The sequence below is a fragment of the Lycium ferocissimum genome, chromosome 6 (genome assembly GCF_029784015.1).
Source record: "Lycium ferocissimum isolate CSIRO_LF1 chromosome 6, AGI_CSIRO_Lferr_CH_V1, whole genome shotgun sequence".
Taxonomy (NCBI): Eukaryota; Viridiplantae; Streptophyta; class Magnoliopsida; order Solanales; family Solanaceae; genus Lycium; species Lycium ferocissimum.
Window position 1 is genome coordinate 26,915,981 of NC_081347.1, and position 7,355 is coordinate 26,923,335.

Below are 7,355 nucleotides of genomic sequence, written 5' to 3' on the forward strand. Positions count from 1 at the left end.
TTGGTTAGAGATTACCCGTGGGCTGAGGCCCAAAATTTGTTTCGAGTAGTTGAAAAAATCTCTTTTTTGTGCAAACTTAAGAAAAAAACGAGCTTGTTTAAAAGGAGTTTGTAATTTTATTAAGATTCTAAAATGCTTTTGTTATCAATAAACGTCTTTATCTGTTTGGAGTGTAAAAACATCAAGTTATATTAACAGGAGTTTAAAAAATCTCATTTTTACACCTAACCCCAAAAAATCGTTGAATTTGCTCGGGGTTTTGGAAAAATTCTTTGGGGACCTAAAGTCATCTAAACGGTATAAGCACCGTTGTCCTAAGATGGCTAATTCTAACCATAACATTTTCCACTATAATATGAGTTTGATACAAATTACAAATATATCAAAGCTTAAAACAAATAATGTAAAATGAAATTATAATGGAATAGAGTTAGACTAGGGGCGTACCAAGCCCCTAGTTTAACCATTTTCACCCATGGTTGGGCCTTCTGCGCTCCTCGCTGTTTGCTTCGCCTTCGCGGACTCGATTTTGAATTGATTTCCTACTTGGCCCAATTGGTAGGCTTTGACCGGACCCGAATGGTCATGGGAGTGAGGAGAGGGGGAAAAAGAAAAAGGTACCCGGTTAGTTTATAAACACTGACCTTATCACTAAAATAACAAAACTATACCTATATAAAACCATAAGGTACTTATATTGTTCTATACTAGCCCCATTTTCCTTGAGTGGGTTTGTTTTGATTGGAGATTTTGCAATGGCATGGGGACTAAGTCCTTGCCTTGTATTCTCGATGTCGCACAAGTTCCAAGGGGCTTCTAAGAACCCCGGGCATGGCTAACACCAAAAAGGCTTGGATGGCCCCGAATTACCATAGTTTATCTCAACCAATACATATAAACAAGATAAAAAGATAGTACAGAACTTAGGAATGGCAAACAGATTTTGAACAAGCTCACAAACAATCATCAGTCAAGTGTCATACTCTAAGGACAGGCAGCTGTATCAAACACAGCCAATAACAACATCTAAATGGGATTAAATGATCAACAAGTATAGGGATAATAGTGGGCAACCCAGCTTCATAACTGGGTGACAATGAAGAGAGTACACACACAAATTTGCTTCAGAGGGGAACACAGGTAATGATCGGTCAAGTCATGGACTGGTTAAGAGAATCATAGTAATAGAAGGATAAGCTGAAACAAATCAGGCATACCAAAGTAAACACAGGAGGATTCATGGTTAATGTAGGCTTGTTTCTTTTTAGACAACACTTAGCCCAAGACTCATTATAAATAAATAAATAAATTCCAAATGCACATATTCAGACAACCAGACTTATCCATTTATTAAGGTTCAAGCCACTGCCTAGAGGAAACAAGACATGGTTACACTAATTCAAGTGATGGCATTCACCCTATCCCAACTAAGCTCAAGATTACACACAACCAAATCCCAACTAAGCTCGATATTACACACAACCAAGTCCAAAAACAAGCACAACATTCACAGGAAAAGGGGCCTGGGGAACTTTCACAGACAACCATGACTCATGTTAGTATACTTGTTCCAGGTGAAAGAAGTTTTGACAGCACTTAGGATTTTTAAAGCACACATTTAAAACTGGTAGCTTCTAAAACTTGCCCCTCTTTATTAACTCAAGCACATAACAAGCTGGTTCATTAATCAGGATCACTTGTTAAAAATAAATAAGTTTGGCAGGCCTTTGATGAAGAAAAAGAGATTCTCATTGGGCAAGTCATATGGACATTCAGTCATGATAGCCTTAAGATAGTTTGATTCCCAGAGATGGTCTTTAGACACATTTAGACTAACCAGAAGCTTCTTCAAAGAACAAAAAGGAGAGGAAGAGGAAGCAAGAAGTGGACCTATAACATGATCACAGTTTTGGCAAACAAGGAATCCAAACATCACATAAAGCAAGTCTTAATCAATAAACCAAGTGGCAAGTCTCAGACATCAGTTATGGATAAACAAGTTAGGGAAAGTGGATAAAGACACATGGCCAGCAGCAAAGTAAATGGCAAATAACCCAGTGGACACTCAGTCTTCTTATAGGTGGACTCATGCCCACATAACACAACCATCAGCCCCATTTTCCCTTACACACAACCAATTTTAAACAATAAGGCTCAGAAAACCTACAAACTTTTTAGACAAAAGGAATTTTCAGAAGGCAAGGTGGGAATCACATAACACTTAGACTTGACAAGTATTGACAGTAGCTTATTTGGTTCTAGGTGTATCTTCCCCTCCCTTTTAGACATGGTTAGACTGTTCTTCCCTACTTGAGACCTTTATGAGTCCCAAGATCATGAGGAGAGGGTCAAAGAGATGAAAGAAAAAGTTTCAGGCCCCTAAAAGGGAAACAGGATAGGGTGGGGTCATCACCTCCCCATCTCCTTTTCCTGAGTCTCCTTTCAGCAAAAAGGGATCCTGGGCCCCACTGGTCACTACCTCCAGTTCATGCCCAGGCTCACCTTTTCCTCTCCTAAAACCCTTTCCCCCATCCTATGGCCTCACCCTAATCATCCAGTGACAACACTAGAGGACCTAGGTAGATTCACAACCATCTAACTCTGTCATAACTTCCTTTGATAGACTCATGAAACTAAGGTCCAGCCTTAAAGACTCTTTGTTTGTCAAATTCAATTATGAATACATAGGAATAGAACCCTCATAAACATATACCCAAACAATAGCAAGCTAGTTAATTCATAAAGGCTATGTCCAGATTATAAAAATAAATCTTAGTTATCAAGTTCAAATGTGATATACTGGGAACAGGCCCACTCTGAACATATATAAAAAAAAAAACAAGCTAGTGTTTCCTTAACAACTTCAAACTAAAAATTATGATCATAAAAAGGTCTTTGTTTTTAACTACATTATATTTCAAAAGAGAAAGAGAGCATACTCCCCTTTTCCATCAGGGTCAGACCACACAAAGAAACAATCAACAGACTTCAAACACCATCATTTTAGCCTTATCACCACTCTTTTTAAAGGAACTTAATTCCCAACATCAAAGGGAAACACAACAGTATCCAGGAAAGCCACACAAGGACAAGCTAAGCAAGATTTATAAAAAAGGATCCCATTATCCTTCCTTCTTTTATCCTTTCCTAACCTATTAGTATAACTAGGTGATAAGTCCTCAAAAAAAGAACAAGGGTTTTCCTTTACACAAACATGACTCATGGGCAACTTCTACAGATAAGGGACCAAAAGACTCACACACATACACACACTCCTTGCCAAACTACCATTCTTTAAACCCTTCTTTTATGCCCTTTTTATCAGAATAGATGCATCTCATTGCTAGGTGAGAACAAACATGACAATCATCTCTCAACCAACCTGTTAGACTAGGTGGTTTGCCCATTTTTTTAATCAAATATATACTATCTTAGAACTGCTCTGAACCTAGTTTACTATAGCAACATTAGAAACCTTTTAGACTCAAACACATCACAACCACACACTCTACATGTTCTACTCAGAGGTAGTTTAACAAATTCCCACACTTACCACAAACAGGACAATCAGACAAAAGGCAGAGCCTAATGAAATACTTTGGTCAAGTTAAAATCCTTTCCCTCCCCAAGATCACTTTTTAGGACTTTTGTTTCTATATACATTATTGTGACCCAAAATGCCAAGTTTTATCAAGTAAGACTTAGAGGGAGTAGATAGAGATCAGACCAACCAGAGGCATTTGATCCCTTGAAACCACCAACACCCTTAAGGCTAAGCAGGTTACCAAGTAAAACAAGTAGAATTCCACAAAAAAAGCATATAGTACACTTTCACTTTTTAGAATAAAGACATCACTATATAGGACAAACATGATCAGGCTAGATCTAGTACCTGGCAAACTTCAACTCCTAAATAAACAACATGTTTAAGAAGGACAAGTAATGACTAGACTAGGTCCTATTCTTATTAGACCTTCAACTTTTCAAACAAGTACATGATCAGGTGAGACAATAATAACCAGACTTGGTTCAAGACTTCAAACTTCCAAACTAACACATGATCACATAGGACAAACAATAACCAGACTAAAGCTCAACATAACAAGACTTCAACTTCCCAACTGATACATGATCACAAAGACACATAGGACAAACAATAACCAGACTAGAGTCTTTCATAACAAGACTTCCATTTCCCAACTGATACATGATCACAAAGACACACAATAAACATATCAGACAACTTACTTCAAACTGACCTCTTAACCCCTTCCTTAATTAACCTCTAGACCAACACATATCTCTAAGTGAACAATAACAAGAACATAAGGCAAATCAGTCATTCAAAGAGCTTGTGACTTCAAACTAGATCCATATGAACTAAGCTTATCACATGGGACACATAGGACTAGACCACTCAAGACTTTAACAGACCTACTTTGACCCTAATTCAGAACACAAGACTTTCATCAAGCTAACATACTAACTTAAACTACATCCCAGACCCTCACATAGGGCATTTAATGGTGTTTAGACAATCATGATAGAACAGAAAGTCCAGAGGAAAGTCCATATCAAACAAACTCCTCAACTCAAACTATAGTTCTAAGCCACACTTAAAGACCCTTAGTCACAACTAAGCTAGCAGGACCTAATCAGAAGGTCTAAATGGAAATGCCAAGTCAAAACAAGTATCTCAGCTTAGGCTGCATTCCAAACCATACACAGAAAGAACACCTAATCATATTAATCAATCATGACATGAATAAAAGTTCTAAAGGGGAAGTCTGAGTCACTACAAGCCTGTCAGCTTGAATTAGGTTTTAAGCCCCACATAATTTCATTAAGCTAGCATAATATAGACAAAATCTAAAGAAAAGGGACAATCATAGCAAGCACCTCAGGTTGAACTTTGTCCTAAACCGCAAACAATCTTATGAAATAAGCCTAGCATGGACAGAAACAGGAAGGAAAGGTGTTAAACCAGCATACTAGCCTAAATCTTATCTTAAAACACACACAATCACCTTGACTAAGTATAATGTAGACATAATCTGAGTATAAAAGCAATAAACTAAACACTAACTTTAAACTTGGTCATAAAACCACACATAATCTTATTAACTAAATATAACATAAATAGAATCTAAGTATAAAAGCAATAAACTAAAATACTAACTTAAAATTTATCATAAAACTACACATAACATAAATCTAAATATAAAGCAATAAACTAAAAGGTATTTACCTTTTTTGAGTGCAACAGGGGTCAAGCAATAGACTTGGAGGCTTTTGTGCTCCAATGCCAAACTTAGGCCACCAAACACCACACAAACAAATGAAAGACAAATTTTAGATCTAGAAATCTGAAACCCTTAGGTTTAAAACTAAACTTTTTACTTATGGAACTCTTAAGACTAAAAAAATAGTAATTTTCAGCCTCTTTTTGGTTTCCAACCTCTCTTTCTTGAACAAATGGGGGTTTCTATTTATAGAAACCCCAGAATGCTTCTTAAAGCACACGACGATGTGGGATTTGTGGATTTACACAAGTCTCACTCACAGATCCAACAACGGTCCAGATCCAAGGTAGAAAATGAAATCAACAGTTCAAACACTTCCAAACTAGCAATAATGACAGAAAAAATATAGAGGGGGGGGGGGGGGGAATGTACCTTCAAGGGCCTGTTTGGCCTGATTTTGTGGAGAGAAGGACGAAGCATTTATGGCTTTGCCTTCTCTCCTCACGCTACATGCCCACTACGATGGGACGTGGCTGAAAGAGGCGGGGTGGGTGGTGGAACAGTGGGGCGATGCTAGGGTTTTACCCCTAGCCACCTCCCCTCTTCTCTCTTTGCTAACAGACCCTTAGGGTCTTGGAAATGAACGGAGGAGGGGAGTATATACTCCATCCCTTTTAATTGTTTAGTGGACCGGGTCTACAGTCCATATTGACTGGGCACAGTCCTTTAAAAAAAAAAATTCTTTGGGCTAGCCCCATCATATATATATATATATATATATATATATATATATATATATATATATATATATATGTATATTGGTATATACATGGTGTGTGTGTATATATATATATATATATATATGTATAGAGGGTCGGGGAAAAATAATAAATAAAATAAAAAAGCTAATTATTAGTCCATTAGGACTTAATTAATTTAAAACATGACTCACAAATAAAAAATATTTTGCAGACTGGTTTTGAATTAATTAATCAGATAAAAGAAAAATAATCAACTATGCAAACGCACACAGAATCAAGATTTAAAGGGTAAAATGATCAATTCTTTTAAGTACTCAAAGTGCCTTGGACAATATAATGAAATAAAATTACCCATTAATCTAATTTTCCTTGATCTAATTAATTAAGCAAATAATTATCCAAAAAGGGTTTTTGCCCCTTTGATTAATTTCAATAAAAATATTCCTTGAATATCATCAATTTCCACAAAAATTTAAAAATACCTTGGAGATTTCTTTATTAATTTAAAAGGGTGAAATATTATCCCAAATAATTTCATAAAAATTACCTAGACCCTTTAGGGTGCACAACTGATTTTATTTATTAACCAAGGGCTCCGAGCACTTAAAATAAATTACAGGAGGTCAAAAATTTGGTGTCAACATATATACTAGTTTCTCAACACGTGCGTTGAACGTGTATGCTCAATCATATATTAGACATTTTGTAAAATAATCGCAACATTATTAAAGCAAAATTTTGAATAGATATTTATATGTGAAAGAATGAAGCACACGTTTTTCTCAATGATTGAGGTAGATTATCGTATCGTGACTTGTTTTTTAAGAGCAAGATGATTGTATCGTCCGAACCTACAAAAATGAACGATAAAAGTTCAATCATGTACATATAATTTGTTTACTTATCTTTTATGAGTACAAACAAGTAATGAAATATCTCTTCCCTAATACATATTTATAAATATTATCGTTGTGTATGTTCCTACCCACAAAATAGATTCAGATCTACCACAAATCAGCACCAAAGCTTCAGAGCAAATTATAACGAACAATAACTCATACTCCCTCCGTCCCAATTTATGTAACAATTTTCTCTTTTCGAGAGGCAATTTGACTAATCTAGATAAATTGGATACTTTAAAAATAAAATATAGATATTCAAAAGCTATACAAAAATACTATAAGTAGCACTTCTCATGTCAATTTATGTAACAATTTTCTCTTTTCGAGAGGCAATTTGACTAATCTAGATAAATTGGATACTTTAAAAATAAAATATAGATATTCAAAAGCTATACAAAAATACTATAAGTAGCACTTCTCATGTCAATATGAAATTCTCATGTCAATAT